Genomic DNA, 18,186 nt, shown 5'->3' with positions numbered 1-18,186 from the left:
TCCTTCCTTCCTTCCTTCCTTCCTTCCTTCCTTCCTTCCTTCCTTCCTTCCTTCCTTCCTTCCTTCCTTCCTTCCTTCCTTCCTTTCTTCATAAGCTCAACATGAATTTACAATGTGGTATCATAAACAAAAAGTCAGTGAGATCTCAGGCTGCAAGAGAAGGGAAAGAATAGTTTCCTCATGAGATCACATCTTGAATATTGTGTCCAATTTTACGTAGAACATTTTAGAAGCAGTATTGATTACTACAGGGCATCTAGAGGAGGGAACTAAGATCATACATACCATTTGAAGATCAAGCAGCTAATGGAACTAGAGATATTAGCCTTGAAATAGAAGATCTGGTTACTCTCTTGAAACATTTGAAGAGCTATGTCATCTAAGAGGGTATTCAATTGTTTTTCTGGCCTCAGAGGGCAGACCTAGGAGTAAAAATTAGACAACTACTTGTTGTGTATGTTGTAGGAGAAATTCTTATTCAGGTATAGGTGGGACAAGGGTTCTCTGAGGTCTTTTCCAACTCTCTGAGCCTGTGATTCTTTGTTTTGGAAAAAAAGCTTTTGCCTTGGAGTCAGCAAAGTCTCAGATTTAACTCTTGTCTCTGATAATAGCTGTGTGATGGTAGCCAATCTCCTTGATGCTCAGTCTCTACACCTGTAGTACCAACAACCCTTGTAGTTCCTATCTCACAGGACTAATGTGAGGCTCAAATGGAATTATTCATAATATTCAGGAGCTCCACTAATAATCTTGATGTAAATTTAAGCTTAAATAGCTTTTAAAACTGTGCTGAGACTTCTGGAACACCCTGAATATGTTCTATATGTTTTTTTTCACACCTTGAAATGTGCTGTTACGTTTTATATAAATATTAGCTATTATTTTCTAACATCATCATAAAATAATCTTGATTTGAAACAGTGATTTAGAGAACATAGTTGCTAATATACCGGTTACACAATAACACTTAGCATCTTTCATCCATGTGTAACTTACCATTCACCCTTACTCTAACTGAACATGGCCCTCAAAAATCAATCAACCCATCAACAATCATTTATTAAGTGTTTGTTATGTGCCAGATACTGGGGATACAAAGACAGATATGAAGCAACTCTTACCCTCAAGAAGCTTACATTCTGGGGGGCAGAGTCAAGATGGCAGACAGGACTTCCATGGGGCTCCGGCTTCCACCTCCTTCAATCCATGTAAAAGGTGACTCTGAAAAAATTTTGGAGCTACAGAACCCCAAAATGACACAGAGAAGCTAACCTCCTGCTGAGGACAGCCCAGCAGGCCTGCAGGAAGCAACTAGTGCAGCACTCTGGGAGCCAAGCCCAGCCCTGTGGGAGGCAGAGGTTTTAGCCTAAGGGAGGGCCTGACCAGCCACCAGCTGGAGGGACTTCAGATCACCAGCAGCTGTGGCAGTTTCCAGAATTATCAACACATAGATGCTAAGGACAAAGTGAGAGGTCAGTGCAGTGTGGACTTTGGGATCCAGTAGTTTGGGAGTGTGATTGGCCTTTATCCCCTGGAGGGAGAAGTGGTCGAGGCACCCTGTCTGTGCAGCTGCTGCCACGTGGCAGCTTCGGCTCCCAGCCTGCAGATTGTAGGGGGACCAAGCAACCAGTCTGAGGGATAACTGCTCTTTCTTTAACCTGCTTGGATCTGGATTTGCAGTTTAGGGTAGAGGTCCTGGGGTGTGTGACCAGTTTGCCAGAGCGTGTGGAGGTTTCAGAGAGGGCACCCAACTAATACCTTTGGCAGCTGAGAAAACCCCAGCAACTGGGACGAAGCTCCCCTGTCTGGTAGCAGAGTCCTACTGTGGCAAAAAGACACAAAGTCAAATAAATGAGTGGCAACATGAGCAAATGAGGGAAGCAAAGCAAGCAGAGCAACCCAACTTTACATTCCTGTTTTGGGGACAAAAAGGATCAAAGCATGGAACAGGAGGAAGACAGCGCAGTCAGAACTCCTGCACCAAAAGCTTCCAAGAAAAATCTAAGCTGGTTGCAATCCATAGAGGACCTTAAGAAGGATTTTGAAAACCAAATAAGAGAAGTAGAGGAGAAATTGGGAAGAGAAATGAGAATGATGCAAGAAAATTATGAAATGAGAGCCAACAACCTGACTGAAGAAAATAACACCTTAAAAAATAGACTAACTCAGATGGCAAAAGAGGCTCAAAAAGGCAATGAGGAGAAGAATGCCTTAAAAAGCCAAATTTGCCAGATGGAAAAAGAATCTCAAAAGCTCACTGAGGAGAATTATTCCTTCAGAATTAGATTGGAGCAAAGGGAAGCTAGTGACTCTATGAGAAATCAAGATGCTGTTAAACAGATCCAAACAAATGAAAGAATAGAAGGCAATGTGAAATATCTCATTGGGAAAACCACTGACCTGGAAAACAGATACAGGAGAGAGATTTAAAAATTATTGGACTACCTGAAAGCCATGACCAAAGTAAGAACCTAGAAATCATCCTTCAAGAAATTCTCAAGGAAAACTGCCCTATTGTTTTAGAACCAGAGGGCAAAATAGAGGTTGAAAGAATCCACTGATCACCTTCTGAAAAAGATCCCAAAAAGAAAACTCCTAGGAATATTATAGCCAGGTTCTGGAATTCCCAGATCAAGGAGAAAATATTACAAGCAGCCAGGAAGAAACAATTTGAATTTTGTGGAAACACAATCAGGATAACACAGGATCTGGCAGCTTCTACACTGAGGGATCAAAGGGCTTGGAATATGATATTCTGGAGGTCAAAGGAGCTAGGATTAAAACCAAGAATCACCCACCCAGCAAAACTGAGTATCACGTTTCAGGGGGAAATATGGTCATTCAGTGGAATAGAGGACTTTCAAGCATTTTTGATGAAAAAACCAGAGTTGAATAGAAAATTTGACATTCAGATACAAGGAACAAGAGAAGCATGTAGACATATCTATATAGGAGGGTATATGGGCATATAAATACTTATGTGAATTTGTGTATATATGTATACAGATATACATAGATAGAGGGCACAGGACCAATTTAATAGTAAGGGATTATACTTAAAAGGTGAAATTAAGAGGTGAGAGAGGAATATAATGAGAGGAGATGGGGAGAGACAGAATGGGGTAAACTATCTCATATAGAAGAGTCAAGGGAAAATGGTTACAATGGAGGGGAAGAACAAGAAGGCAAAAGGGAATGGGTCAACCTTATTCTCATTGAATTTGGCTCAGGGAGGGAATGGCATACACACTAAACAGAGTATCTAACCTTACAGGAGAGTAGAGGGGAAGGGAATGAGAGGGGGGATGATGGAAGGGAAGGCAGTCTAGGGGGAGGGAAGTTCGAAGTACCCACTTTTGAAAAGGGACAGGATCAAAGTAGAGAATAGAACAAGTGGGAGGTAGGATAGGAGGGAGGGAAATATAGTCAGTCTTACAATATATCCACTATGGAAATGTTTTGCATAGCTACACATGTACAACCTATACTGAATTGCTTATCTTCCCAGTAAGGGTAGGTGACAAGGGAGGAAGGGAATGAATCTGGAATTCAAAATTTTAAAATCAAATGTTTAAAAATATATATATACTATTATTAATATTATTTTACATGTAACTGGGAAATAAGATATACAGGCACTGGGGCATAGAGATCCACCATGCCCTACTGGAAAATCAGAGGGGCTGGATCCAGTGGTATTGCTATTTTGGGGTGGTACGTAGGGGAAAAACAGGGAGAAAATTTGTAACTCAAAATCTTGTGGAAATGAATGATGTAAACTAGAAGCTAATAAAGCATTTGATCAAAAAAAAAAGAAGCTTACATTCTGTTGAGAGAAATAGAGTGTATATGAGTAAGTATATATAACACGTACAAAGATAAGACAGTTTAACTGGGGGAGTGAAGGCAGGCTCTAGTAGCTGAGAGAATACAGAAAGTTCTCATGGAGGAGTTGATATTTGAGCCTGAGCTTTGAGTGAAGTTAGGGATTCTAAGATGTGAATGTGAGGAGGGAATAAATTTCTGGCATGTGGAACAGCCTGTGTAAAGACATGGACATTGGGAATCTCTGTGTCATATGTGTGGAACAGCAAAATGGTCACTTTGCCTAGACCTACAAGTGTCTGAACGGGAATTACATATGATAATGAAAAGGTATGTTGCACACTTTAAAATATCCAGTGATTTCATCTGTGTGGTTACTTTCTACACCAAAACAGATCACAGTCCTTATATGTTGTTACTGTTGCTGTTGTTACTAAGCTGCTATGGAGATTTTTAAAAAAATCATCGCAGGTTGCCCAAACTTCAAGTGATGAGTTTCTCTGCAATTGGCTTAGTCTGGTCCTCAAATGACAAAGATAATCTATTGCTGGTCTTTAAACCAAATCCTTCCAACTTAGTGGCATCTTCTAGAGCCTGTGCTCTGTGGTTATAGCTTTTAATTGACCTCAATAGCTGTGACCAATAATTGCAATTCTTCCCAAATCAATGCTCATTCAATCAGTGCTTGAGGATAGAGAGGTAAATAATGTGTTGGCTTTTCCCTTTGACTGTTGCCTCACTTGAGGGAACCAACAAACTTTTCTAAGGAGCCTTATTTCTATCTTCTTCCCCTACTCACTACTCCTCTTCTTCATCTACCTTTCCCTCTGCCCACAATGACAGGGTTGGGTAGGTTGAGGATGGCGGTAGTGAGGTTTTGTGGGGAAAGCCACTCCTGTTTCTTGCTTTTTCTCTATCTTGAGCCCTATAATTCAACATGTATACATACATGCATGATACTGCCTAGCATTATTATACTCATCAAGAGAGTTTTGTTGGTATTAACCTTATTTGTAACATTAAATCTCTCGCATTCTTATCCTGTCTTCCTCTACCATCCCAGTTCTTGTATCCTAAAACAGTTATAGTTATAATAGTAGTCATCATAATCATCATCATCAGTGACATTTATATTCAACTTTAAGTAAATAAATATTTTAAGGTTTGCAAAGTACTTTCCAATCCAATCCAGTAAACACTATTAAGTGCCTATTATGTGATAGGCACTGTACTAAATTCTGGGGATACAATTAATTTAAAATAAAAGACAATCTCTACCTTCAAGGAGTTTATACTCTAATGGGAGAAACATCACAGAAAAGGAGACAGGAATGTGGGGGAAGGGAGATCAGGAATGGGAATGGGCCACTGGGGGCATCTTGTTCCATGGAGCTGAAACCAGACAGGGCAGCAGATACAAAGTGGAGTGATCTGAAAGTCCAATTTCTGCCCTCTATGAAAGAAGGCATTGGGACTTTCCACACATTACCTGGTTTGAGCTTCATAACAGCACAATAAGCCAGATACTATGGGTATTATGGTTATTATTACCATTTTACAAATGAGGAAACTGGTTTAAAGGAGTTACATGACTTACCTGTATTTACATAACTAGTGGAACCTGGGTTTGAATCCCAACTCTGTCATTGCTTGTATGGCCTTGGGCAAGGCACTTAGCTTCTTGACAGTCTCAGTTTCTCCATCTGTAAAATGGATTAGATGGCCTTAGGGCCTTTCCAGCTTTAAATCAATGAATCCATGATCTGGAGATTATCATGTATAATGGTAAGAATAAGTGTCAGAGGCAAGGTTCAAACTTGGGTCTTACCCAGTTCCAGAGCTACATTCTGTTATACTAAGGTGGCTCTTATAATAGATTATGTTATCACTGAACTCCTTGCCTGAATGGAACTCCTTTCTGGATTGTATAGAGGCCCAAAAGCTAGACCAAGAGTCCAAAAAGCCTGAGTTAGGATCCCACTTCAGACATGTACTAGTCATATGACTATGGCAAATTAATGAATCCCTCTAAACCTCAGTTTTCTCATTTGTCAAACAGGGATAATAATAACACTTATCTTACAAGCTTGTGAGCACAACTGAGTATATCTGAAAAACACTTTTACAGATAAATTTTAATATTTTTATATTTTAACAAATGTTAACTATTAATATAATATAGCTCACACAGTTTGCAAGCCTTAATAGGCTCTAAAATGTAAGTTTTTTTTTATCACTTTAATTATTTCTTTTGCCTGGAATTCCCTTACTTATCCCCATCCCCCAATTTCTACTGTTCCTCCACAGTACTTACATAATGCTCTATAAATAGGGGGAATTAAATAAAACCTCGATCTAATAAACCTCTCTCCTACTTGACTTAAACTTTCTTTACTCCAGAATTCAGCTTATGAAAATGAAATATCATAATTTTCTAGCATAGTCTCATCTCTGTTACTAATTCATCCTTTTTTTTTTGCTTTTTGGAGGGCAATTGGGATTAAATGACTTGCCCAAGGTCTCATGGCTAGTAAGTGTTAAGTGTCTGACATCGGATTTGAACCCAGGTCCTCCTGACTCCAGGGCCAGTGCTCTATTCACTGTGCCATCTAACTGCCCCCAATTCATTCTTTATTTTGGAAGCATACTGTACTTACTACAAATTGAGATGCCAGGATGGTCTTCACCTATTTGTCTCTCCTTCCTGGTCCTTTGGTTAACAAATCAATCTCTCTCTCTCTCTCTCTCTCTCTCTCTCTCTCTCTCTCTCTCTCTCTCACACACACACACACACACACACACACACACACACACACACCAACAACAACTAAAACCTTTTTTTGTATAAAGCTTGAAAGTGGAGATGGAGCACTAAGGGATCAGTCTTAAGTGTCATGAACTCTGGTGCAAACTGAAGTTCTGTTATATTCCCCATCAGGCTGTGATTTACTGTAGCATTCCTATCAAGAAGTGCCATACAGGGAAATCTCTGGGGAGGCAGAGAAGGATTTAGAAACCAACCAGTGATTACTAGCAAATCATATGCAGACTTCAATGCCGATTTTCCCCTGTTGCTTTTATAAGTTTAATAAGCATCCATCTGCTGGGCTGTTTCTCCTTGTAGTTCTTCTCTTGTTCAAGTCCTGGGCCTGGATTCTATGGTTTAAGATTGCTTTTTCAAGACCTTGCCCAGTTGTGGCTCTGGGACAAAGTGTTCTTTTTCCAGGCATGGTCTTTTTAATCCTGAGCCAGTCATGACATTCCCTCCCCCTCCTCTTTTTGGCCATAATGTAAGCATGAATCTGAAAATGATCTGTATAAATAGGGTTTTATGGCTTTTTTCCCCTCCAACATCTTAGGAGGCTAGAAAAAAAGAGAACAGAATTCCATCCTCCACCCTTTTTTCTTATTAACTTGATTTTAATTTCTTTTACCAACAAAAATATTGAACAAATTCCCTCATTTTCTGTTTTTCAGATGTGCCTAGAGCTGGGGGTGGGGGGAAAGCAAAACAAAACATGGCAGGCATATTTGGCTCAGGTGGGCAATACTAGTCTATAGGAGTTCCATACTTGAAGAGTTTGGTGTGGGGTTTTCTTTTCCTACCAAGCCATATGGCAATGACTGAAAAAAGGCATTGATGTCACTGTGGGAGGGCCCTGAGTTAGAACAGCCAAGAAAATGGCAGGTCAAGGTTGAGATAAGTTGGCAGAGACTTACTTAAAGCAAAGTCCTGTTGCTACTGGCAGGACTCGAATAATTCTAACCAAATGTAATTTCCCAAGTACAATTTGCTTTCCAATTTGAAAAAAAAAATCACAAGAAAGACTCTAGAAATAGAACAAAGCACCTTACAACTAAATTCAAAGCAATCTTGGTTCTTCCCTGACTTCCAACTGGACTTCAGGAAAACAGGGAGCCAAAGCAACTAATGGAAGAATAGCTTATTAATACATGACTGAAAGGTCCATTGTAATGTAGACCAGGGGTTGGCAATCTATAGTACAAATGTCAAATTTGGCACAGATAAGGATTTAAAATGTCATGCCAGGACCTGCTGTAGGTAAAATTGTGAAGTTGATGTAACCAGGTACAGTAGAAAAAAAAAATTATATGTAGAATCAGAAGGCATAGGCCTGGGTCTTAAAACTACCATTTACTTTTTTTTTTTTTTTTGCTTTTTGCAGGGGGGAAGGCAGGACAATTGGGGTTAAGTGACTTGCCCAAGGTCACATGGCTAGTAAGTGTTAAGTATCTGAGGCTGGATTTGAACTCAGGTCCTCCTGACTCCAGGACCTATACCACCTAGCTACCCCCTACCATTTACTTTTACCATAGGCATATCACTTCATGTATCTGAGACTCACTTTCTTCATCTATTAAAATGGAGGCAATGATGCCTCAAGTACCTATTTCACAAGGCCATTATATAAAACAAATTAGATGTTTAAATAACACTTTGCCACCATAATGTGCTTTTCTGGGCCTTGAGACAGGAAGACCTGAGTTCAAATTTGGCTTCAGATACTTACTTGCTGTGTGAACCTAGGCAAGTCACTGTTTGCCTCAGTTTCTTCATCTGTAAGATAGGGATAATAAAAATCTCTACTTGCCAGGATTATTGTATGGATCAAATGAGATAATAATTATAAAGCACTCAGCACAGTGCCTGGTACATAGTGCAACAGAAATGCTTGCTATTTTTATATATTTATTATTGTTACATAAAAATGAGTTCTCAGCAGGCAGAATTTATTTCTGGGACCTTCACACCGCCCCACTGTGTATTGTAATTTGTTAATGAAATGATATATAATGTTGTATATTTAGGTTATCTGAGTTTGTGTCTTTTCCTCCAGTAGACTGTAAGCTTCTATGAGGGCAGAGACCATGTCTTATCTAAACTTTATCTCTTCCCAGTATGCCTAGTTCATGCTCTATATTCATCCTGTGTATTATATATATTAAATAAATGAATGAATGCTCCCCTCTCCTCTCCAAAAGTCTATCCTGTGTTCAAGTTTTGCTTTCTTTTGTCAGTCAGTTAAGCTGGCAAAGGTATTGTTTTCAGATGATTGTGTTTAGATTGATATTTTGGGGTCTTTGGAATACATGTACGTGGGGTGGGAGTGAGAGAAAAAGAGAAAAGTTCACATCATTGTTCTTTTCCTCTTTCTGTTCCTTGCCAGGAACCTGAGGTTATGGGAAGTCATCTTTCGCCCACTCCTTTCCCTTCTATGCTTCCCCCTCTCCCATGCTGTTCTGGACCAGGCTTCCGCCAAAGGACTTGGCCAAACTGAGTTACCAGCAATTGACATCTGAGAGCAGGGGGATGGGAGGAATGACCTGAGGCCATTCTCCATCCCCAAGATGTGACTAAGTGAAGACTTGGCCCACTACCTCTGAAAAGCTGCCAATTCCTGATCTAGACCACAGAATACCAGACATTTGGCTTATGTGAGAGCTGGGAGGGGGTTCTCCCACAATGGTTCAGACAGATGTTAACCCAGCTCGACAATTCTTCCCAAAGAAAATGGTCTCTTGAGAGACAAAGGCCTGAGAGTGAAGAACCCAAGTAACAAAGTAACTAGGTATTCTACTCAGGGTGCTTTGAAAAGTAACATAATATCAGTGAGAGGAAACTGCGGAGTAGTCAGTAGAACTCTAATGCTGACTTTGCCTCCAACTACTTTGGGCAAAATTTCTTCACCTGTGAGATAAAGGAGTTGAATTAGATCGGCGCTGCTAACCTGGTGTCAGTGAACTTGTTTTTAAAAATATTTTGACAACTATTTTTCAACAAAATTGGTTTTAACCAAATGTAATAGTCACTCATTCCTCTAATTCTTTTTTTGTTTGTTTGTTTGTTTTGTTTTGTAAGCAATTGGAGTTACTTAATTTGCCCAGGGTCACATGTTTAGTAAGTGTCTGAGGCTGAATTTCAGCTCTGGGCCTCCCAACTCTAGGGACAGTTGCTGCATGTATTTCACCACCTCACTGTGCCTAATTAGGTTTCCAAGTTAAACACACACATACACATACACACACACACACACACACACGAAAGACTCTAGAACTAGAACAAAGGACCTTTCAACTAATCCAAAAGCATTCTTGATTCTCCCCAGACTTCCAGTTGGGCCTCCAAAAAACAGACAGCCAAACCAACTAAGTGATGACCAGCTTATTAATATATAACCACAAGGTTCATTGTAATGTAGAACAGAGGTTGGCAATCTACAGTATCTATGCCAAGGGATGAGTTAGAATAGTGATGGCAAAGTAAGATAGAAAGGGGGACCACTGGACTGTACTGGGGATTCCTGCAGGGCATATATTGACTTAGTTTTAAAATGTAATATCTGTATATCTATATGATATCTATACATTTATATTATGTCTATACAATATCTATATGTCTATATAATATCTACATAGTATCCATAAATCTATAGACTATCTATATATCTGTAGAATATCTCTATGTCTACAGAATATCTATACATCTATGTAATATCTATATATCTACATAATATCTGTATCTATAGAATATCTATATATGTATACAATATCTAATATCTATACATTTTATCATATTTTTATTAATTTTGTTAAATATTTCTCAATTACATTGTCATCTGGTTTGGGCCACCCTCGGGAGTACTGTGAGCCTTGTGAGTCTTGCAGGTCGTGTGTTTGACATCTCTGATTTAAAATCTGAGGTATCAAACCTTGGATCTAAATCACAGGCAAGTCTCTGCCAGTGGATCTTGACCTTGACCTGCCGTTTCCTTGGCTGTTCCAACTCAGGGCCCTCCCACAGTGACATCAATGCCTTTTTCAGGCATTGCCATATGGGTTGGTAGGAAACACCAAACTCCTTGAGTAAGAGACTCCCATAGATCAGAACTGCCAGAGCGGTCCAGTACCACCTACCTGAGCCAAGTATGCCTGTCATATCCCCTTCCTACAACTCCACCTCCCACCCCTACCCCTCGGCACATCTAAAAAATAGGAAGTGAGGGAAATTGTTCAATATTTTTGTTGGGAAAAGAAATTAAAATCAAGTTAACAATAGAATCATTCCAGGGACCACCTTAGGCAAATTTGTGAAGGAGACATAACTTTATAATCCTATGCATTTTATTTTATGCATTTAAAAAACATTCTGAAAAGCAGACTAGAGATTTTGTCAGACTCCCAAAAGGGGCCATGACACAAGAGGATTAGAAGCACTGGACTAGATGACCTCTAAGGTCCCTTCTGCCTTTAGGATTCAGTGGGTTCCTTGATGGAGGTACAATGTCTCAGGTAACACACCTAACCTGGACCTTTTGAAACAATGTATCCTCATATTCTGTAACTTTTCTCATCGCAGAAATGAAACTTAACTTGGGAACCAGAAGTAGCTTAATAAAAAGAGGTAATAGTGTCTGCCTTGTAGGATATGAAATTGTTCTGAAAACAGGAAGAGAAGGAGAAAGTTCTCCCAGGCTCAGAAACATTTTGGAGAAACTGTACTGCCTTTCTGGCTTACCAGACATGCTTATTTCATTTTAATTCCTTGTTTATTTTCATTTGGGTCAAACAATTGACCCATAGTATCATCATCATCATAGTTAGCATTTTTATATTGCTGTAAGGTATGCAAAACATGTTGCAATTATCATCTCATTTTATCCTCAAAACAACCTCAGCAGGGATGTGCTTCCTGTTTTATAGATGAGAAAATGGAGGCAGACAGAGGTTAAGTGACTTACCTAGGGGCACACAGCTAGCAAGTGTTTGAAGCCAGATTTAAATTTAGTGCTTCCTGACTCCAGGTCCAAAATTCTGTCCTCTCTGTCATATTTTTTTGGGATCAAAGCCAATGATTCCATTGTTCTAGAGGGCATTACTTATATGAGAAACTTTCAAGCAACTCATTTGTCATGTAGGGTATTGGAGAGTTGCCTCGGGCACTGAAATATTAATACCCTGACCTGAAATGTTAAAACCTTCTCAGATTTGAACTCAGGTCTCTTTAACTTTGAAGCCAAATCTCTATCTACTCTGCACACTGCTTCTCTCTTAAGTGGAACTGTCAAAAATGCCCCCTACTGATTAATACAATAGATGGATTTCCCCTTCATGAATAGAGACCTATGTGTAAAATTAATTTTCCCCAATATCTAGTTTCATGCTATTGCCCCTCTTTCAGAGAGACAATGCTGAGTTTCCTTCATGGCAATATATGATCTCTTAATGATTTTGGGTAGCATTAAATATTTTGTATACTATATGTGATATTACTACTCTCATCTTACCCCACTACAGACTCAAAATATTAGATCAAGGTCCTTAATTAGACCTTATTATTACGCATTAGAGTCCCATCTTTCTAAGGAGTGAGATGGTGGGGAGGGTCTCCATTTTTTTCTTCTTGACAAGGATGTGGCTGGCCCACAGGTGACCAGGGCACAGCAATGCCAGGAAGAGACGTAAACTTACAAGGTTTTCATAGTTATCTACATGCTAAATAATAACACTAACTGAGATCTCTTCTTTCTCAGGCTTCCCTGGCCATGTACAATCTTAAAAACAATAAAATTGTTTTCAGCAGGCCAGTGTCTCTACTTTCATGATCTCCAAGCTCAGCAGTAACAGTCATATTCTGGTGTGTTTGAGGGCAAACAAACATTTTCTAAGTGTCTGGGGAAACTCCTGTGTTAGAAATCAGAGAACTAGTTCCTCATTACTGTAGCTGCTAAGAATGTGAAAACAAAAGAGGCTGTTCCCCCAACTCACAAATTCAATATTATTTATGCTGCTTTGACAACCCTTAATGTAACTTTGGGAGGCCCAGCTGAAAGAGTCCAAAGGCTTTGCTGTGTATAACGTTTTGTAAATTTAGGAGAGGCTGAATGTTGGATACTTCTAAGCTTCAGAAGGAGATGGACGGTTTTATAAAATGAAATGCTCACCTTCTCTTTGGGTCAGCTTTGGCATGAGACCTAATCTCAGACCTGACCTTCTCCTGGCTGCCCTGCTAATGACCTCAACCTGACCCTGGTTAAACCATACTCTTCTGAGTAAGAAATGTATATTGGGGAGGCAAGGGGTGGGGGAAGAAGGGGAGCAGACAGTTGGGGAGCTTGGTAAGAATCAACTCAAGGTTTGTTTTACCACAGTGGAGACATTGTGGTCTTATTTGAATCACATTCAGCTTTACATGCATTTTGGTTTTCTGATAAATGCACCACCATTTGCCCAGGGGTGAAAATGAGTCTCCCCAGATCAGCCACAAATGAGGTTCTGGCTGGAGATAAGTTTCCTGAGAAAAAAGTTTTGGCTTGCCCCTTCTCTGACATGATAGAGTTGCCTACTCTCCCCTTTCTCTAGCCCACGCTGATTGCTCTAAGGTTGGGTTACACAACTTCTTAGACAAATTAGGCTGAGTCCAGGTTCAAATTGGACATTTTCTGGAGGTTTTGTTGCTGGGGAAGCAGTCACCTTCAAAATAGGAATTCATATAAATTATTTAATAGGAAATACATCTGCAGCCCTTTGTATCTTGGTCTACCTTTTAAGATGGAGTCATTCCATTTTCAACTATCAATTCTGTCTTAGGTCTATTAATTTGTGTCTTCATTCTTCAATCTTTTCCCATTTTCCCCGGGATTCTGAATTGGACTCAGGGAATGACATATAAGTTGCATGCTTATGTCAAACCCATTGTTACTTTCTTTTGATTTTTCTTCACATTTTTCTTCTTTCTCATGGTTATGAGCTTCTCCATGATCCTGTTATTAAACAAGATGGCCAACTTCTTCTTGTGTCCTTAGCTCATATGTTGTAGACATCATCATCATAATTAGCATTTATCTAACACCTATTATGTGCCAAGCACCATACTAAGTACTTTAAAAATATTATCTCAGGGCGGTAGCACAGCGAGTAAGAGCACCGGCTCCAGTGTTGAGAAGACCTGGAGATCGAATCCCGGGCTCAGACACTTAGCACCCACCCAAAAACACCTGGCCGTGTAACCTTGAGCAAGTTACTTAACCCCAATTGCTTTAAAAAAAATATTATCTCATTAGGTCCTCATAATAACTGAGTGAAGTATGTGTTATTATTCCCACTTTGCAGTTGAGGAAACTGAAGCAAACAAAGGTTAAGTGACTTGCCCAAAGTTATATAAGTAGCAAGTGTCTGAGGTCAGATTTTAACTTAAGACTCTCTGATTCTAGGCCCAGTTCTTTATCCACTATGCCACCAAGGAGAGTAGTGAGATCATTCAGCAATCATTAATCCTTGCCTCTATTACTCATAAATAACTGTGGTAGTCTCTAGGCTACTTGAAAAATACCTAGGAGTTTCTAGGAGTGCTCAATAAGCACTCATCAGTTTAAAAAACAACAACAATTTCATAAGTTGGTGTTAAGTTCTTTAATATCAAACACTTACAAAGTTGACATTAATAAGATACTCAAAATGCTATCTTGAGGGGACAGCTAGGTGGCACAGTAAATAGAGCACTGGCGCTGGAGTCAGGAGGACCTGAGTTCAAATATGACCTCAGACACTTGGCACACTTACTAGCTGGGTGACCTTGGGCAAGTCACTTAACCCCAATTACCTTGCCTTCCCCCCTCCAAAAAAAAAAAGCTGTCTTGGGAGGAAATAGTGAGAAGAGAAATAAACTCATCAGGGAAACTTACAAGGAAATCCTTAGATGAGTTTTCACAAGTGGAAAGAAAAATGCAAAGTCTGGTTTTCTCATGGGCAATCTTGTAAATGTGGAAGGGTAAAAACACATCCTGGAAGCTAGTCAATTCTCTTTCTCATGGCTCCCTGTTCATGGCAGCATCTGCTATGGGACTCTAGTCAGAGGGGCCCAGCTGGCAGATGACAGTTTTTGATGAAAAGAGAATTGGTTTGGAAATAACCAGGGCTCTCTGTGAGTAGTGGTTATGGTCAACAGTGCAAAAACCTTTTATTGCCTATTTGGTAAGAGCTTGATTTTACAGTAAAGCCCACAGGGAAGTGGTACATGATAAGCTTCTCTGTGAACAGTAGCTCCTCAATTCACATAAGTGAAACCTCATTTATTTAGATTATATTAAAACAAAATCTGATCATTCAGACATCTCTCATACACAAATAATTCTTGGGCAGGGTCCAGACATGGTTTCTCTGTGTGGGGAACTCCTGTGTGCAAACTCTGATATACACACTGGTGTAGTATATCAGCACTTATCTGTAATTTATAGAGTTGCCCTGGGCCCTTAGGGGTTAATCTACTTACTGAAAGTCACACAGCTATTTTTGTCAAAGCCAAGACTTTAAAACAGGACTCTTCCTGCTCCAAGGGCAATCCTCCATTCTCTGTACCTTAGTACCTTTCAGCATATGTTTTTGTTTGTTTGTTTTTTTAAGCAATTGGGGTTAAGTAACTTGCTCAAGTTTACATGGCCAGTTATTTCTGGGTGTGGTGCTGAGTATCTGAGCCCTGATTCGATCCCAGGTCATCCCGACTCTAGGGCTGGTGCTCCCACTCGCTGAGCCACCTGGCCGCCCTTCAGCATAGGTTTTATTGTCAAAATAATGTATTGATCTCAAAGAAAGACGAAATTCTTTTCACTAATTCTTCCATTCATTTCTCTCTAATGCATTTCTCATAGGAGTTATTAAAACCTTTCCCATGTCCTCAGGCTCTCAACTCTAAAAGATGACCTCTCCTACTTAGGTGGCAGCCATTGGTTTAAGCTCACTCAGCTTCCCTAGTCTCCAGCTCAAAATTGTCTTCATTTCCCCCCATCCTTTCCTCCTTTTCTTTTATGTTGCAGAAAGTATTGTCCATTTTCCTTTCTAAGGCATTTATGCCCTTTCCTATGTCCCTATGTCCTTGGTGTCATCTCCTCCTGATTCCTTAGGGATCTGGTTTTATCAATTATTCTCTGTCTCTCTCTGTCTCCCCCTGCTCCTTTGGCTAGTTCTTTCCTACAGCATTACAAAGTTAGGTTTTCCCTACAATAATCATTTTTAAAAGGCCCTTGACCCTGGTATTTATTACAACTACTGTCCTACTTACCTTTTTCCTTTCTTTTCCAAACTTCTCAAAAGAGTAGTCTGTATGTCCTCTTCTTCCTCTACCTTACCATTCTCCCACTCCTTAATAAAATCTTTTCCTCAGCTCTCTTCTTTTCCTATGTTCTCTCCCTGGCTGATCTCACCCACTCTCATCCCTGTAACATCTGTGAATATGACTCTCAAGTGTGTCTCTCTAATCCTCTCTAGAATTTCAATCCTACATTCCCAGTTTTCAGCTGGACAACTCCATCTGAATGTCTCAGTAGTACTTCAAATTCAACATATCTAAAATAGAACTTATCATCTCCCTCCCCTAAAATAGTTCCTTCCAAAATAGCTTCCATAACGGTTAATGGCACCACCTGGGCCTTGCTATCTACACTGTATCCTAACAGACCTCTGGAGATTTCCATCCACCATACAGCTGGACCTTCCTATATGTGCTGTCTTCTCCAATTAGAATGTGAGCTCCATGGGAGCTGGCATTTTCTTATCTATTTGTATATCCAGAACTTCGCAACTGAAAAATGTTTTTTCATTTATTCACTCTCCCATGGTCATTCATTCCTTCTCCCAGCCACCCAGTTTTTTCCTGTCTGGCATTATCTAGCTGCCAGATCCAATGTAATCTCCCTTTGTAGTGAATCCATCTCCCTCTTTCCATTCTCACTCCCACCAAATCCAAGCATTTAGAGTCATCAACAAGCACTTATTATGGACCTACTCTATGCTAGGCATGAGCTTCAGTATATTACAATAGCCTTGTAACTTATTTTCTGCCATTCAGTCCCTCTCCCATTTCCTATAGCAATTTGTGCTTATCTTATGGCCCTTATACATATTTCCTTTCATTGCAATTATATATGTATGTGTCCAATCTCTCCCTCCTTTTAGCAAACTAGTCTAGTTGAAATAGTCGGGCATCCTGGAGGAGAGACAGGGGGCAGAATGTGCCAGGCAAATCAAACCACCATCACCATCTCGGCCACAGCCTTTCCTCAGACTCAGATGGAGATACTCTAGGACCCTGAACCCCAGAATCTTGGAAATGGCCATACCCTCCAGATCACAAATCGTACTTACAGCCCAGTCTCTGAAGCCATAGGGACCGGAAGGGAAAGGTGGAGGGAAGCAACTTCAGTGGAGAAGGGCCCAGACATCCCCAAACAACTGTTAACCAAGCACTACCTTTGTGACAGGCAAGCCAAATCAATTAAAAACTGGAAGAACATTGGGGGAGAGACAGGAGACCCAGGTAGGTCAAACCACCACTACCACCATCTTGATGCAGATAGTCAAAGATCTTGTTGCCAAAAGTTGTCAGCATAACAGTACTCTCCAGACCATCAGGATTGCTTCTAGCCCAGGCCCTCTAGCCATCACTGTGGGGGTGGGGGGGGGGCAGAGGGAGAAATTGCTATCCTGTTGTTTTTTTTTTCACCACCAATATCAGATGCTGACCAGCTGCTGCTGAGGGGCATGTAAGCCCAAGAACTCTGGAATTTGCAGGACTTCCCACATCACTGAATCTGCTTCTAACCCAGGCCCTCTTAGCCATCATCTAGGGAAACAGTCCTCATGGAGATGTGGACTCACCAGTGTTTCTGCAATTGTTGTGGCCATAGCTACTGAAGACCCAGAAAAATAATTTCTTGTCACTGTAGTCCTTCAATCTGTTCAATTTTCAACATCAGAAACTGATATAATTTTATAAGTGGAAATGACATTAAAGAAAAAACATTGCCATATGCTTTGGTCCTGCACCATGAGGACTATGGGAGCTTTCCACCTGACTTACCTCTGAAACATCCTATATATGTCTTCCCCCCCATTTGGATATGAATTCCTTGAAAGCAGGGACTGATTACTTTTCTGTTTGTATCTTCAGTGCTTATCACAGTATTTTGCCCATGGGAAGGGCATAGTCATTCATTCACTCAGGTCCTCCTGACTCCAGGCCTGGCACTCTATCCACAGTGTTACCTAGCAGCCCTACTAGACTGTAAGCCCCATGAGGGCAAGGGAGAGGCTTTCTCATCTTGTTCCTACTATAACATCTTTTTTTCCCCCTTTTTTGGGAGGGCAATTGGAGTTAAGAAACTTGCCCAATGTTACATGCCTAGTTTTTTTGTGTGGGTGTTGTGTCTAAGGCCGGAACCGAACTCAGGTCCTCCTGACTCCGGGGCTGGCACTTTACTCATTGTGCCATCCCTCTACTATAGTGTCTTGAACATATTTGTTTAGATGAACAAGTTATTTCTATCACTTCTACTTTCTTTATCATCT

At 40.3% G+C, this 18,186-nt stretch overlaps 1 long non-coding RNA gene across 16 annotated transcripts in view; it reads right to left on the bottom strand.

Moving 5' to 3' along the window:
• LOC138147403 (uncharacterized) overlaps positions 1–18,186 on the bottom strand; it is a 185,472-nt gene that overhangs the window by 161,952 nt on the left and 5,334 nt on the right. For 11 of the 16 annotated variants that reach the window (XR_011164807.1, XR_011164797.1, XR_011164796.1 and 8 more), the window contains 3 exons: positions 5,423–5,528; positions 1,122–1,221; positions 286–422 (listed from right to left, as the gene is read on the bottom strand). This is a non-coding gene — a long non-coding RNA (uncharacterized lncRNA). Of the gene's footprint in view, positions 1–16; positions 151–285; positions 423–1,121; positions 1,239–1,758; positions 1,823–5,422; positions 5,529–15,901; positions 16,191–18,186 lie in introns of those variants that run through there. The other 5 variants (XR_011164803.1, XR_011164802.1, XR_011164794.1 and 2 more) reach the window with 5 other exon arrangements.

The sequence above is a fragment of the Petaurus breviceps genome, unplaced genomic scaffold, assembly GCF_028583685.1.
Source record: "Petaurus breviceps papuanus isolate PSGF00001 unplaced genomic scaffold, PetGlider_PUasm1.0 90792, whole genome shotgun sequence".
NCBI lineage: Eukaryota > Metazoa > Chordata > Mammalia > Diprotodontia > Petauridae > Petaurus > Petaurus breviceps.
Note: the sequence above shows the minus strand (reverse complement) of the source record. Positions and strands in the feature narration are given on the sequence as shown.